This window comes from Vipera berus, assembly GCF_964194415.1.
Source record: "Vipera berus genome assembly, chromosome: 1".
NCBI classification, from domain to species: domain Eukaryota; kingdom Metazoa; phylum Chordata; class Lepidosauria; order Squamata; family Viperidae; genus Vipera; species Vipera berus.
Genome location: NC_138202.1, coordinates 166,241,551 through 166,259,452, shown reverse-complemented (window position 1 = coordinate 166,259,452; position 17,902 = coordinate 166,241,551). Strand labels below are relative to the sequence as shown.

Below are 17,902 nucleotides of genomic sequence, written 5' to 3'. Positions count from 1 at the left end.
TTCTCTCACACACATTCAGCACGAGGCTGAAAGCTCGGAAGACTAAGCCTCTGATCTCACTGACTGACGCAGGTTGATTCCTGCAACATAATCCTGGGACAGGTATATTTGCCTTCATTGAAATAAAATGGAAATAAAAAAAGAAATACTAGGAAAAAAATTGTTTGCAAACCCAATTGAAGGTAAGCCTTAAATTATGGTCAAAAAATCAAGGTGCCCACACTACCAGAAGTAATTTTCCAGACTTTTTTTGCAGCAGTTGTTGAATGAATGTGACAGTTGTTAAGAAAACCCATTCATCTGAATAGGCTTTTTTTGCTGGAAACTGCAAAAAAAAAAACATATACTGGAAACATGCAAAACCCATTGCAAATTGCACTTATGTGATTGCAGAGCAGCCACCGTGGGCTGGCCCACCTAACAAGTGTGTCATGTATCCATAAGGGGTGGCACAACCATTTAGGATGGCTTTACAGGCCATTAAAGCACCCATTCCATGGCTGAAAGGTTGTAAAACCTTGTTAAGTGAGGATTACCTGTAGCCCTTTTAATCATAACTGAGTCTTTATAAAATACAGGGCAGAATTTAATAGTAACAAACTCAATTCATAGAGTGTAAATTCACAAAGTAAGGAAATATGAATATATATTGCTGTGAAAAGGTATTTTTTCAGATGGTGGGAACTTAAGAATATTCAGAATATTTGGCACTGCTTTGAAAATGTCTAAAGGCAATCCAACATAGCTCATTACAAAAATAATGCCCATTAGCGCTTAATGTGCTTTTAATTGGTCAAAATAGATGTAATTGTCTAGCTGATTCTTCAGTGCATAATTAAATACACTTCAGAGAATTGCAGTAAAGCTGACGTGGCTCTTCGTGCCAGCTCTGCAGGCACTCAGCTTAGGGACTGTAAATTTTCAGGGCATATTGCTGGATCTACAAAGAAGATTCGGCACTGTAGATAAATCCTGAAAACTGCCACAAAACTAGAGTCGGCTGTCAGAAGTGATGCACTTCCAGTCTCAGTGACTCAAAGTAATGCCTTTTGCTTTCTGGTGCATGATCATGAATTATTTCTGCTGTGCTACTCTGCCATCTTTTGCACACAGTGAGGACTGAGCAGGTTTTTGGAGGTATGAAGCAGTAGGCTTGCATCTGTGCTGAAGTTCCCCGGGGACCTACAGCCACTATATTGTAAATTCAAACACATGGTGCTGGTCTTGAGGTCAATCAGAAATACCTTGCATCTGTAGCAAAGTAGGACGCTGCACGAAGAAAACCTAAATGCTGAATTCATGTCTATAAAATGCTGCAATTAATTCTCAAGCACTAGATAAAAATCATCCACTTTATTTTTGCAATGATGCATTATAGGTTAGAAGTAAAACAATTGCATTTCCTCCTTCTTTGTTTTAAAACACAATAGTCAATTTAATCTGTGGTTTAAAAAGGAAAAGTTGCCTGATTTATGGGTAATCTTAATGCTAGGCAAAATATTATATATATATATATATATATATATATATATATATATATATATATATATATATGTGTGTGTGTGTGTGTGTGTGTGTGTGTGTGTGTGTGTGCGTGTGTGTGACTCACATCATCATAAGCTTAAGTATATTTAATAATTCTTCATCTTCCATATTTTTTCATCTCATATCCTGTCCCTTATCTATAAACAAATCCATAAAACATTCTTTTCAGTGCTAGTGTCAGGAAAAACTCTGCAAAGGGTTGCCAAAATGTGCAACTCCCACCCCCCAAAAATGTCAGATTTTAACCTTGATTAAATAAACCAACTTTATATTCCTTCGTTTTGCTTTTAACAGTCTTAAGCTTTATCCAGTTACATAGATTTTTCAAGACTTTAACAAGTCTCTTTTGTAGATCCAATAAGATAATATTTCCCAGGTTATTCATTTGTATTTCTCTTTTAATTTCTAAAATTTCAGCCAGTTACTTTTGTGTATCTGATAAAGCATCGTTTTCCAAACAATTGTCTTGGCCTCTCATTCGTAGTTCCACTTTTCATTTTTGCTTTCTGGTCATATAAAACTGTTCTCATAATGGTAGTGAGAAAGACCTTGAGAAATGGGCAAAGTTGCTTCCTAGGGAATGATCAGATAAAAGAGTACTCAGCCTGCAGCTGCCTAACAACTGGAGAAATAGGCTCAGGTGGGACTCTCCTTAACTGTAAGGGAAACAGTGTGAGATATGTATTTGTATTGCATTTGTATTGTCTTACAAGATTGATGTTAACCTTCCCAGGTATAGCACACAGGAAAGAGACCAGAAGAGCTACTTCTATTTATTGTAAGTTTACACGAACAGAATCTTGTAAGAAATGACTGCTAGTTGTAATTGCCTTACAGAATCTTATCTCGCTTCACTTATACTATCTGAGATTCAACCCATAAAATGAGGGGATTGAACATATTTTTTTACATTTTTTTTCCTTTTCAGACAAACTGGGAAAAGCTTTGATTCATGATTTAATTCAAATTAAAGCCTTAATTTGATTCAGATTTGAGAACTGAATGCAGCAAGTCTCAATTTAAATTTGAGACTTGAATTCCAAATCAGTATTTGTAGTTCCATTTCATTGCCAGGAAGAGATAAAGTTTGGGTGGCTTGTAATAGCTTTATTCTTACAGCAGTACATGTTTTATCCAAACATTGCTGTTGGTTTTGACCTCATTCATTGTTGAAAGTTGCCATGAGATAACTGAGCCATAACGTACCAGACTGGTAGGCTAGAATTTCCCAGTCTGGAGTAGACAAGCAATTAGCATCCAAGGAAGATTATACCAGAATATCTTACTGTCAAACTGTTTCAGAAAGATTTGTTACCATTGTATTGCATTATCTTTGTAGTGCAAAATACTTCAGATGTGCCAAAATACTTCGATGTGCCAAACACTGGAAGGATACCATGGTTGATTACATTGAAAGTCAAGAGATGTCAAGAATGGCAAGGATGGGTGCCCTATCCCCTTCCTGCCCACACCAGAGGACATAATTGTGACCTGGGTCTGAATCCTGATGGGAAAGGGTCCAGATAATCTGCTTCCTTTTGGAGCTATTGCACAACCACTTTCGCTACCATTTTCTTGAAGAAAGGGAAGTGAGATACTGGATACAAATTGTGCAGTATAGTGGGCTTCAATGGTAGTTTCTTCAGGAGAGGATGAACCAAGGCTTCATAAAGAGGTGAAGGAACAATCCCCTCACACAAAGAATTCACCACCACTTGAATACATTTGGGCAGCATTAACTAGCCAGGAAGGGCATGGATCCATAAAGCAGGTGGCCAAGCTCCCAGTCATGAAGACCCTGGCCCTTCCTCTGACCCAACAGGTTCAATCCGTCCCCAGATAACAGAGTAAGACTTTGTCATCAGCATCTCCTCAGGACCTGCAGCAAGGTGAGCATCCAACTTTGAATTGAGCAATTTTATCTGACTGAGGCTGCTTAAATTCCTTCATGCACTGCTGTAAGAGGTTCTACATGACCCCTTCATCACCAGACAAATTCTTTCTTGTTACCAAAGCAGGGCTGCAGATGCAATAAGGGTGGAGAAGAACTGGTGCGTGGCCATCCTTCTAGCCACGTGCTGGTTTGTCCTTTGTGGAGTGCCAGTAATGATCTAGTAATATCTTCCCCTGGTTCATCTCTCTCAGTACATCTCTGTCAGTCATGGAGAGTAATGGGTTCCATTAGAGGAATTGGACAGACACCTCCTTAGTTTTAAAGGAGTGCAGGGTGATGTTGGTGAAGTCAGACACAATCAGGCTGGCAATATTTTGTAGTTTTAACCAGAAAAGATCTTTTCTTGGTCTGGTATACATAGCGGGGCTGACAGTGGCTGAGAATAATGATAAAAGAGCCTTTCCTTTATAAGATGGTATATTTGTCTGGCACTGCGATCTCTGTGACCTCATAGTGAGGAGGAAAAGTTAATAGAAATAATTTTGTAACTTATATACAGTATTATAATAAAACGTTAAATTTAATGCAAAATCTGTTAAAACACAAGAGTTGCCTTTTCTATTCACCACTAAATCCAGTATGTGTACAGAGGACAGAACATAAATACATGCACAAGTGAAGTGACACTAATGTAGTGGTGGGATTCAGTCGGCTTGCACCACTTCGGCAGAACCGGTAGCTGATTTTTTGTTGCCCAGGCTCAGAACGGACTTCTGGAAGCAGCATCCACACAGAGAACTGGTTGTTCACATATTTGAATCCCGTCACTGCACTAATGTATGCACAAAAACAATAATGTTAATATATAAACAGTACTGCTTTGGGGGGGGGGAATGGACTTTATCCAGTAATTCCATGTAACATGTAAATAAACAAACAAACAAATAAAACCTTTACATCCCAAATCCTTTCAGATAAGGTTTTGCATGCTTGTTTAGCTAAAGCAAAATGTATCTGCATGTGGATTGCACAAAAGGATTTTGTTGTGCCATAGAATCCTATGAAAATTCCTCAACTCCCAGATGACATGGCCTCATTTGAGAAAGAAACTTGATTATCCTTCATTCGCATTCTCAGTGTCTCTTCCACCAGACACTTTCATACAAGTATCTTCCCTTTCCAAAGAAACTGTGCTCCAAAATTTAGTGAATAATACTGTAATTTAGGGTTTCTTTTCTCAGCACAATTGAATTCATAAACATAGATTTTGTACACTGTTATCATCTTCTAAACACATTTAGCCTGATCTAATACAATGATAGGATGAGTGAAAAAGGTGTCAAATTTAATGCTAGGTTATATAGTATCAGCCACCCAAATTAATAATTGCAGATACACATAATAACATATTCATTCTAATATTTTAAAATATACATTCAAATAGTTGAATGAGACTATGATAAGCAGTGACTGTATTTCCACTGACAACAAAATTAGCATAATATAGCTTTTAATATTAGATTTGTGATCTCCAGTTGGTTTAAATATTTATCTTAAATGTGTTTTGGATTTTCATCTAAGTCAACTGTTTCATGCATAAAATTCCCTACAGCAAAATAAGTTCTAAGTACATTTTCCATGGTACTATACAATGCTTTATTTCTGTTATTCCTTGGATAGTCATTTAATCTGCCTCTCACTAATGATGGATTACTTTTTTCTTGCAATAGTCTACTGTGGGGTAGGGGTGGGGTATCACCAGTACGCTGATGATACCCAACTTTTTCTTTCCACCCCGAACCAACCCAGCGATGCCCTCTCCGTGATGTCCCGGTGCCTGGAGGCGGTTCAGGTCTGGATGGGGAGAAACAGGCTTCGTCTCAATCCCGCCAAGACTGAGTGGCTGTGCATATCGGCATCTCGGGTTAACCAACTTATTCCACCTCTAACGATGGGGGGTGAGGTGTTACCCCCCGTTGATAGGGCTCGCAACCTGGGCGTCCTCCTGGACTCACGGCTCAATTTTGAAGACCACATAGGAGCCGTGACCAGGGGGGCTTTTGCACAGGTTCGCCTGGTGCGCCAGTTGCGTCCCTATCTGGACCGAGACGCCCTACGCACAGTTACTCATGCGCTTGTTACCTCCCGTTTGGACTACTGTAACGCTCTCTACATGGGGCTGCCCTTGAAGACCACTCGGAGGCTTCAACTGGTGCAGAATGCGGCCGCGCGAGTTGTAATGGGGGTCTCCCGATACTCCCATGTAACACCTCTACTCCGCGAGCTGCATTGGCTTCCGGTTGCCCTCCGGGTGAAATTCAAGGTGCTGGTTATTACCTATAAAGCCCTACATGGCCTGGGTCCGGGCTATTTGAGGGAACACCTGCTGCCGGCATCAAACGCCCTTCGCCCAGTGCGCTCCCACAGGGAGGGTCTGCTCAGGGTGCCGCCGGTGAGAGATTGCCGGCGGGTGACACCCAGGGATAGGGCCTTCTCAGTGGGAGCGCCTGCCCTCTGGAACCAGCTGCCGGTGGAGCTGAGGACTGCTCCCGACCTCCGATCATTCCGCCGGGGCCTGAAGACCTGGCTCTTTGAGCTCTCAGGCCCAGGCTGAGGAGAAATTTTTAATTGGGGTTTTAAGTATACAGGGTCAATTTAATATTTTTTAATTTGGTTTTTTAACTTTTGTATGGTGGATTTTTTAATTTCCTGTAAACCGCCCTGAGTCCTCAGGGAATAGGGCGGTATATAAATGTAACTAAATAAATAAATAAATAAATAAATACTGTGGCTATTATTTTGGAAACTTTTTTTTAAAAAATGGTATTGTGTCAATCAAAAGTTATAGATGGTCAAGTCCAGAAAATGAAAGTTGCCTTTTTGTTAAATTACAAAGGATTAATTAGGCACACGTGAAAATTAGAAATTAAGGATAGTTTGCATTATTTTGATTCTAAGTCAAAATACTATTATTATATCAAATATGTGTAAATATGTATATACATATACAATGGTCAGTGTGCACTTATTATTTATTTCTACCACATTAACTACTTATCACATTTTAAAAAAAAATGCCTAAGAGAACAAAATTCAGCTCTTGGAATTTTTAGTAGCAGGGATTAATAATGAGTCTCCTCACATTTTTTATATTAGACCTTAGAGTCTAGTGTCACTTTTTTACAAGACAAATTATGTACAAAACTATACAAACATAAAATGAAATTAGGTATATTATAAGGCAATCATTATTTGGGTCATTATACACACGAGAGGCAATTAAAAAGTAAGTTAAACCATTTTGCGATTGCTGCCCCAATAAACGTGCTTATGACTCCATTGTAAAATCTTCTCGTGACAAATATTATATCATATATGATATATGATGCAACAGGTGTAAATGGAATGTCATATTTTATGGGGTGAGTAGACCCCCATCTACTCCCTGGATGTCTCATAATGTTATTTGAATAGAGATTGTAATCATACCAAATGTTCCACTTTCCTTTGCAGAAATTGGATGGCATTGTGTTAAGGAACTGATCATAAGCATTCAGGTTTTGTATCAGCTAAGCCAATAGGTAATATCTTCTTTCAAAAGCAGTATAAACCCATGCTAATTGTCAAGTACCAGAGGCAATGCACAAATTCTACAAAAGTCACAATGCATGTAGTAGAACAAAGCAAACTATGAAATGCAAATAACACAAAAAGCTATTAAAAGTCTCTAAGTGTAACAGCAAACAATAAAAACAGCAAACAATGTTCTGGGAAAATTTTCCCCAGATCATCTCACGAGCCAGATCTGCAGCTCAGTCAGCAAGAAAATATTTTTAAAAACAAGAAAGTTAAAGTTTGAGTAGTAACAAACAAACAAGTAACTGGAAGACACCAAGTTGGTGCCCTTTGGAAAGACATTCTATATCTTGAACAAATTGAATAATATTAAAATAAACTCACCTAAGGCCTTTCTTCATACTGAAGAGATCATATTCTACGTAATTAGATTAGAACTGCTTCTGTTGCAAGGTCCAACATGGCTCAGATGTTAGTTATGCAGTCTAACCAAAATATAACTGCAGAGTGAGATGCATGTTAAGGATACTGACTGAACACGGAGGGACATTTCTCAGCTTTGGAGATCTAACAATACAATTCCTATTATCAATTATTTTTTTCTGCCTTAAATGTAATTCAGCTTTCAGTGATACTCATTATATTTCTATAGTGCATTTCTAGTTCAAAACCAGCATACAATGTTATGCTTTGCAGGGAATTAATCCTGATCTCAAAAAGGAGGTCAAGAAAATGGTTAACTATTGCACACAAAGGTTGAATAAACTGCTGAAACAGTTAGGCTTCATCACAAGGGGACCTTTGCCATACAGCAAATCTCCCTGCCATAAAATAATTCCTAATGCCTTAACCTCCACATGGCTATTCTGCAAGTTGCTTAGCGATGCATTTGGACCAAGCAGCTACATGAAAGTAGAAACACAAAAGACATGTAAGAGCCCTTTTGAAAGTTTGGAGATTAATGGATTGTTGTGGAGAATAGCACTTATCATACTTGAACTTGAGTAGTGGGTAATTTCCTACAGGAGTGGAAATAAGTGGACAAAAGATGAATGATTAATAATTATGCTAATCTAGATTTACTTACATAACTATTCTCTGCTGCACAGAGGTTTTCAGCAGGACAGGGAATTAAGAGCAAAGCGAGATAACTTGCATTTTCCTGCAAAATCTGACGGAAGAAAAATATCTCAGTGTCTGTAATTAGGCTCTCTTCTTTTAAACAGAGGCCTCTGACTTGTCGAGGAGTCAAAGATTCATAACCTGAGACCCCTTCATGTGAAAGGAGGGGGAAATTATTACATTCAGAGGGAGTTCAGATTGTGGTATGTCATTTATTTATTTTTTGGGGGGTGGTGCTGTTTAGTCTTTCATTTAAGTACAATTTTATTAAGGTTCTTTCATGTAAAAAGGGTTTTGCTATCAAAAAAGAAATTTATAGCAACCAGCTAGAACAATGTCTTCATCTGCCATTTTGCAGATATGTTGGGAACTCCTTTATCTTTCAATCCACTTATTTATTTGCACCTTCGTAGCATCTAGAAGCAATGTAGAATGTTATAAATAATCACTTTCTTGTATCAATCAATATAATTTCAGTCTTACACTTGGTTTAATTCCAGATGCTTTGCCTTAATACAGACTAGGAGGAATGGGACTTAACTGGGAAAAGGACAAGAATACTTTCAGTGGGCTTCTTAGCATGAAATTCGAGCAGAATACTAAAGTTCTTGCTGTGAGACTTGAACAATAGCATAAACAAGCAAACTTTGAGGGCTGAGAAGAAACCTCAAGTTACATTTCTGTTCTCTGGAACAAAGGAGTCCCATCATTGCCAACTTTTTACTAAATGGTACCTCACCACACGTCACACTCCTGTTCATCCCAGTTAAACTTTAAACTTTGTGAGTTCAGTCTTAAGAAATTTTCTCTAAGATAACCATGTTACTTTGCTTATCACAGAACTGCTGAATTCTCCTCATGATTTCTGAAAATGTTCAATGTTGTATTTTTTTTAAAAAAATAAAGTTTGTTTATTAATCAAATTTGTACAGCAGCCCATCTCACAAAAAAGCAACATTTGTACCAATGTTTCTTTCTGTAGAACTCTGACTGTGGTTTTGAATTTTTATGATTCTTCTCAATTCTGATTAGGAGGAAGGAATTCTTCCAATATAAGCAGTACACACAAGGACTGACAGCTTACTACATATTGTACTCAATGCTTTCTTGCTACTGTATGCTGGGAACTATTATTTGCTGATATTTTAGTTCAGATATATTGATCTAAAGAAACTGTTGTTCTCTAGATGTTTTTGACTTCAGTTCCCATCAGCCCAGTTAGGAATTGCAGAAATAGCTGATCAAGACATTTGAAAGACACTAATGGCACAGCTGCACTCGCCATTTAAGTCCTGTTTTTTCCAATTCAGAGTCTGACTCATTAGACAGACCCATAACAAAAATAGAGGATAAACACCAGTGTCTCCTATAGGCAATATAAACCAGGAGCATCTACACAAACAAGCAATGTCTCTTTCCCCAGAGCAAGTGAACTATAACTGCTAGGAGACTTACTGAAAACATCACAAGGCAGTAAGAAAACCATATATTTTAACTGCTGGCAGCACTGGGATAGGATGAAGAAATGGAACTTTTCTGGTCCTATGCAGAGTGATAAGGAAATGATGTGAGCAGATTGACAACTTTCCAAGTCACTTGCAGTGAGGTTGAAAAAAATCATCCATGTACTACAAATATTTAAGGTTTCATTTTCAAAAGCAAACCAAAATGTCAAACAATGTCTCTTACTATGGATGAGTTTCTTTGTGCCAAGTTAGTTAGGTGCTTTTGGGAACACATCTTACCCTCAGGTTGATATTGCTGTGAAGATTATATATTAATACAAGTAATTGCCTATTTTTTCCTAGGTGTGTTTCTCCATTAGCTATTGTAGTATTATCACTTGTTTTCAATGGTGGGATTCAAATGTGTGAAGAACTGGTTCTCTGTGTGGATGCCACTTCCGGAAGTCCATTCTGGGCCTGGGCAACAAAAAATTAGCTACCGGTTCTGCCAAAGTGGTGCAAAATGGCTGAACCCCACCACTGTATCTATCTTAAAATACAGGAGGATCTGGACAGACTTGAACACTGGGCGCTATCTAACAAAATGAAATTCAATGGTGAAAAAAGTAAGGTTCTACATTTAGGCAGGAAAAATCAAATGCACAGGTATAGTATAGGTGGAACATTGCTCAATAGTAGTAACTGTGAGAGGGATCTCAGAGTGCTAGTAGACAATCACTTCAATATGAGCCAGCAGTGTGCTGCAGCTGCCAAAAAAGCCAACACAGTGCTAGGTTGCATTAACAGAGGGATAGAATCAAGATCAAGTGAAGTACTAATACCACTTTATAATGGCTTGGTAAGGCCACACCTGGAATACTGCACCCAGTTTTGGTCACCACAATGTAAAAATGATGTTGAGACTCTAGAAAGGGTACAGAGAAGGGCAACAAAGATGATTGGGGGACTGGAGGCTGAAACATATAGGGAACGGTTGCTGGAATTGGGTATGTCTAGTTTAATGAAGAGAAGGGTGAGGGGTGACATGATAGCAGTGTTCCAATATCTCGGGGCTGCCACAAAGAAGAGGGAGTCAAGCTATTCTCCAAAGCACCTGAAAGCAGGACAAGAAGCAATGGATGGAAACTAATCAAGGAGAGAAGCAACCTAGAACTAAGGAGAAACTTCCTGACAGTTAGAACAATTAACCAGTGGAACATCCTGCCTCCAGAAGTGGTGAATGCTCCAACACTGGAAGTTTTTAAGAGGAGACTGGACAGCCATTTGCCTGAAATGGTATAGGGTTTCCTGCCTGAGCAGGGGGTTGGACTAGATGACCTCCAAGGTCCCTTCCAACTTTATTATTATTATTATTATTATTATTATTATTATTATTATTATTATTATTATTATTATTATTATTATTATTATTATTATTATTATTTCTTTCTCACAGACACAGACACAAACACGCGCAAGTGTGCACGTGCACACACACACACAGTCACACACACACACACACACACACACACACACACACACACATTCATAAATAAAATAATATTATCCAAGGGGATTTAAGAATTATAAACTTCTCTTACAGCCTGAGAAAAATGTAGTAGAATAGCTGACATAGCATGTTTACCCCAAAGCCAATGGTCAGTGCTAAGCCTGAGTAATTTAAAGTTATCCATACTCAGGCATGTTCAATTGTTTTTAATTATTCTTTGTCCAATTTTGCATGCCATGATGCAGAACCTGGAAACCTTGTATGTTATTGTGTGTTATTTCAGGGTTGGTGTCAGAAAGTAGAAATTGCTTATGCTGTTGATTGTTGCATCCTGTTTTGCTAGCCAGGAGTGTACTTAAAACATTTAGAGGTTCTGTATAAAACTAGCAAGATAGAAGAGCATGTTCAATTGTTTCTACATATTAGACCAGAATGTACAATTGCTAAATTCCAGATTAGACATAGTAGCCTGGGCGGGGTATTACAGATCGATTCGTACTATATTTCTTTGATATACTAGTGGTATTTCAAATATTTGAATCTGTATGAACTCCCATAAGCAAGTGCATTCATATAATACACAACGATATATAGAAAAACAGATTATCAAGAAAGAGTTTATTTTAGAATTCTCTTCCCTGGAGGCATTTTTTGACATTTTAGCTTGTTCAAGCTTCTACTATTTATACATTCGAAATGGTACCTCTTAGGAAAAGGTGTAGTTCTTATTTATTAATCCGGCATCTTATAATTTGTTTACATTTCCACAGTTTTTTCATTGTTTTTCAGACCTTTCATTGGGTATTGAGGACCAGTACAAATTATCCAAGAATCCATTTCTTCTTGGTATCCATAGGATGTGATTAATGTATTTTGTGCTTTTGAGAGGATGTAAAATATAAATAAATGGGGAAAGAGAGTAGGCAAACATGTTCAGTTTTTTTGAGCAATATTATAATTATAGTCAATCTTCTCACAGTTTCCAACTGAAATTATTTAGCAAAGAACTGTCTTTTAAATGGGATAGTGATTTTTGGCTGAGTTTTGGATTATTATTTTTTTAAAAAAAATCTAATTCATTGCCCTTAAGCTTCTAACATGTCAATACTGTGTTCACTGTGTTCAAAGTGAATCAAATGATCATTATTTCACATAAAAACAGTAATGGAGAGTTGCTAAGCTTTTGTAATAACCTTATTCATTGCACTGAATGTAAAAAAGATAAGATTTCTTTGACAGTCATGTCTGACTCAGGGCCTTGGTGCTCACCTCTGTTTCCTGGCCAAGGGAGCCAGCCTTGTCCAAAGACAATTTCCATGGTCACATGGCCAGCATGACTATTTGCCAAGGTGCATAGAACATTATTACCTTCCGGCTTTTTTCCTTTGCCAAATCATCTTCCATGTCCTTGTTTTTGGGTCATTGAACCAATCTCCTTGTAATATCATGTATATTAATTGATATTGGCAAAACCATCTGGTCACCATTTTTTTGAGAGGACTTGTAGATCTGGTGGGTCATCTCTTTATTCTCCCATATCAATGTGGTTGTTCAGAATTGTTTATCTTCTCATCCAACTGTTTTTTTCTTCTAGATCCTCTAGTTCCTTCTGAGTTGTATAGGAAATATTTTCCTTTTTCCAAGTTGTCGATGTCTTTTCTGGATTTTCAAATGTCAATATTAGTTGAATACTAGATTCTTCTCTCATAGTATTTAAATATTTCATTGTTTTCTATTGTATTTTTTATAGATGATTCTTTAGTTATGGTAAAAATTTGGGCTTTCATATCTGGGTTGTCTTCTTGTTCCTTCCCATAGCCTCTTAGTATTTCATTGGATGTGGTAAGAGTTTGAATTAGTGTTTTCAACATAGAGAGAATTTGTTGATCTTCATCCATAAGGAAATTTTTTCCCTGGTTTTCTTCCACATTGGTATTTTAGACTAAAGGCTTTACACTTAGAAAATCCAAAAGAGAGAAAACATTTTTTTCTAGGTAGGGAACATAGAGCCTTTCACAGCTGTTGTTTCAAAATTCTCAAGATTATGAACCTTATCTATTTCCCTGGGCAGTCAGCCAGGCCCCTTTTAAAGTTTCCCTTTGAGTTCCAAAGTTATCCACTTCTGTTGGAAATCTTTCAGTGCACAAGCTTTGAGAAATAATTGGGATTCAGTTACTTTTTTAACATTTAAAATGCCCCTGGGTAATTAGTCACCACTCTTTCTGGAGGGAGGGCTAAAGTTCCCCTTCCCTCACCGCAGGGGGGAGAATACTTAGCAGCTTAAGGAGGTACATTATTATGAACTGAGATAAAGAAAAAATTTTGGTCATTAAAATTTAGCAGTATAAATACTAATAGCTAATTTCAATATTGATTTGTGCATAAAGGTCATGTAAAGGTGAATAATGTAAATAAGCTAAAAACCTATTGCTGAAAGTAATAAATAGTTCTTTATAGAATGTTAAAAATGAAAATTATTAGTATAAGCAGGAGACAGCAGATACAAAGAGGAAGAGAGAGGAAGTATTAAATACTGAAATAAAAAAGAAATTTTGATTGCTACTTAAAAACCCCCTGAAAACTAGCAAAAAGGATGGATATCACATTGTATCCTTAATTTGTTGTCATAGAGGGTGAGAGGTTAAGTAGACAGGATGTGTATTTTCAATATTAGATTTTGTGAGGAATGGTGATAGATGAATTGGGAGTATATTAAAAATCTTGGGAATGATAAATATCAAACGTTAAATCTAAATGTTAGTGGAAATTAAAACTGAAAAATCTAATAGGTCATTCATTGTCTAAAAGATTGTATGTTAAAACAACTAAAATATGTGTAAACTAAAAACTATGGATATATGTAAGAAAATTATTTTCTATGTGATTGATAGGATAAAACTTGTCTTTAAATTTACAAATAGACAGTATATATGAAGGGAAAAAGAAAGAAAATGTTCATGGTAGCAATCTGAAATCTGTACTTATGATATATGTATGTAACTGAATTACTACTACCCAGCCACCATGTTGCTTTTCAAATATGTGAATGTAATATTAGAAAATCAATAAAATTTGTAAAAAAAAAGAAAAAAAGAACACTACCTCCCACCAAAGTGGTACCTATTAATCTACTTGCATTTGTATGCTTCTGAATTGCTGGGTGGCCATTGAATGTACCAGTGTATTAATTAGCATTTTTTTAATTTTTCCAGCATACACATTAATAAACGTACTCTCTCAGAACTACATATTTAATGCTTGATCCCAAACAAAATAAATCTGTCAAATTCATGTACTTAAGTGACAAGATTAACAAAGGTATAAAACACAGTAGAGAGACTTGTAAAAATCTGTTTATCCCCTGCAAATTTTCCCAAGCAGCTATTTTCCCCGTTTAACATTAACAGAATTGACAAGTGTAACAAATTATTTTTTTTGCTCCACATCATCATCATGAAGATCTGCTTTTTAAAAAGTAATCTTTATGTAACTACTATTCCTCTATGTGTTCCAATATAGTACATACAACTACTTTAAAAATAAAACTTATAGATATCTAAGAAACACCAGGGAGCTTTTTTTTTAATAATCAGCCAACTTTGTTTATTGCACTGTAATAAATGCAAAGCAGTTGACATGTGCAGCTAAGATTATGTCTTGTTTTGTTGCTTTACAAGATGTTAGCTTACCTGTATCTTCAGTTTTTAACTTACACCTTTGATCATGATACCTCTTTATCAAACAATCAAACAAGGAAGAAATTGATTATGCTAAGTTTGTTTCATTTTATTGCAAAGGGCCTGATTCAAAGAGAAATAAGTCTGCTGACAGTCCCAATCTTTTTAAATAATATAAAGTAGCATTTTTGCAATGCATGTTGGAATACAATACTCTTTACATATATTGGCTGGGTTCACACATTGTACAAAGTTTCCACTCAATTTCCAGTCTTTACTTGCTCTATGAAGTAGCATAGATGTTACAATTCCATTAGAGTTCATAATAACTCTTGAAGTGCTACCATACTAGATATTTGTATCTGTTAGAGAAATAAATCAACTACTTGAGCAATTAAAGCCCAATAAAGAGTAGTAAATTCCAGGAGGTCTGCAGAAGCAAAATTGAATGTTGCCCTCCCTAGTTTTTGCAGATTAGATTGAAGATAATGAATGAATGAATGAATGAATGAATGAATGAACCTTTATTGTCAAAGTACAATCATGTATACACTGAGATTGGCTGAGCCTCCCTTTGTGCCCCCACCTCCCAACTTACAGTGACACAAACCCTCCATCTTATTACACCATGTGAACTAATTGCACAACACACTGGCCTCGCAAGTCAATTATGCATAAAATTTATAAAAAATTATTTCCCGTTCAAAAGCCTAACATCCCATGGATAAAAGCTGTTTTTCAGCCTGTTGGTGCGGTTGGCTATACTCCTATATCTCCTACCTGGTAGGAGAGTAAGGAGATACTGTCCAGGGTGTGAGTCATCCCTGAGAATTTTCCTCACTCTTCCAAGGCAGTGAGCCCTGGCAATGTCATCCAGTGGTGTCAGGGGACAGCACACAATGTCTTGTGCTGTGCTCACCACCCTCTGTAATACTTTCCTATCCGCAGCTGTCAGACAATATCTTAGATAAAAACAGCTGGTTTTAGGCCAGGAAGATCTACCATAAACCAAGCAATGGTGGGATTCATCCGGTTCGCACCATTTTGGCAGAACCAGTAGCTAATTTTTTGTTGTCCAGGCCCAGAATGGACTTCCGGAAGTGGCATCCACACAGAGAACTGGTTGTTCATATATTTGAAACCCACCACTGGTCACACTGCTAAAACCTAGAAACCTGTCATCAAATTTGCTAAGTTTTTGCAATCTTGCAGTCTTCAGTGACAGCAAAAATAGTGTTTAGGAGTTGATGAAGTTAGCAAGCTTCAGGGTTCATTAACTTTTGTCTGAAGCTATCTAGCTGAGTCAGAGCCAGCCACTATGTTTGACAGAGGTAACTTTGAACTATTAAATTTTGTCAATATTTATATACTCTATACAGTATCAGTGAGACAATGCACAAGGAGACCAAATATTTTGTTGAGCAGTCTCACAAGGATAGTTGATATCAAGACTGCACACAACATGGAAGTCTTCCTCTCCCTACCACAATATTTGGAAGTATTTGAGTGAGGACTAGTGAACTATGTAATTTCTGATTATACAGCAGTTGTCCTCCATTACTGGTATTTTCTGGGTGTCAATATTTGGATGAAGATAAGATATTTCTGCATCAGAAGAAGAGTATAGAACAGAATTGTTTTTTTTTCCTTAGCATTGTTCTCCAACTTTTCCATGTTATTTCTTAGGGTTTACTGTTCTATGTGGAGTCCTTGGTGCTCTCTGAGCTGGGTTGTTTGCTTGCAGACATTTCATTACCCAACTAGGGTAATCAGTGCAGTGATGTACTAATGATGTTACCTAATTGGGTAATGAAACATCTGCAAGCAAACAACCAATCTCAGAGAGCACTTAGAACTCCACAGTTCAATCCTGAGCTATATGTTTTCTTCTATTTGGAATTGTTCTATGTGAATGTCTTTGATCAAGTTGGAAGATAAACAACAGTCTCTTATGGATACAGTAAGAGACCACAATGTTTTTGTTTCTTATTTTTTAACTGCAAAATAAACCCTATTGTGTGTGCTATGTTCTTTCCTAAAAATAAAGAATATTTTCTTATTCTTATGATATATTTTTTTCTCTTCTTGCCCCAAACATGTGGCTTAGGCACTTGCTATTTTCAGGACCGTCTACTTGAAGTAGATCTACCCAGTGCTTTTTTTGTAAAAGAAAAAGGTGCCGGAACTCACACATGTCATACAACCCGCCTTGTCTACCCTACAAGGTTCCATCCAAAAAAGGTGCCGGAACTCCGTTCTGAGCAATGAGAAAAAAAGCCCTGGATCTACCTATCTACTACATGTTCTAACACAGAACAGATTCTTTGAGTGCCTATCCTGCAAGAAATCATGGGAGACTGAAAACAATTCTCAGCTGTAGGCCCCTCTCTGGAATATTATGAATCTCATGCTCCCATCCTTTTAGCCTTAGGAAACTTGTAAATACAGAATGTGTTCCATTAAGGCTTTAATTAAAGGAGAGTTTGTCAGCAATATTAGGTAGACCGTACCAAAAATTCAACTCTGCAGGAAGACTGAGATAGGATATACAGTAGTAACAGAACTTTGCAAGCCTGGTTGTGCTTAATCTCCCCTTCTTCCTACATCTGAGTAAATGAGGGAGATGTTTGCCAGAGCAGCCACTGAATATTATCTTGCTTCACAGGACTTAAAGAATGTTTTAACCATATTTGCCTGGGTAAAGTTCTTACATAATTCTATCCAAGTCATCACCTTTACTCTCTACAGCAGTGAACTACAGTTAGGTACTTTATTGTTTTAATTTGTATTATAAGTCATCAAGAGTCATTTGAATAGGGGCATATAAATTTTTATAAAGAAATAAAACTACTTAAGAAAGCTAGGTTAAAAAAATTCAGCCACTCTCTAAATCAGCTCTTTGATTTTCAAGCAGATAATGTTTCTCATGGGGAAATAAGGAATGGGAGGAAGAGAGTTCACGTTATACATTTGCTTTATATCAGGAAAAAGAATTTATGCTCAGGCACTAATCTGTGAATAAAATGAATCTTTCATTCTTTCTCTCGTGCAGTGCTATAAGGTGAGTATATTATGTGTCTTCTGTGTGTCTCCACAGCTCTATATTTGCATTTCCCCTGTTGGAAAGAAAATT

General features: G+C 37.0%; 1 protein-coding gene across 1 annotated transcript in view; it reads right to left on the bottom strand.

Annotated features, from left to right (window-relative positions):
* Window positions 1-17,902, bottom strand: part of ZNF804A (zinc finger protein 804A) — a gene marked incomplete at both ends in the record, with an annotated part of 244,987 nt that overhangs the window by 135,260 nt on the left and 91,825 nt on the right. The gene's annotated exons all lie outside the window — the stretch shown is intronic.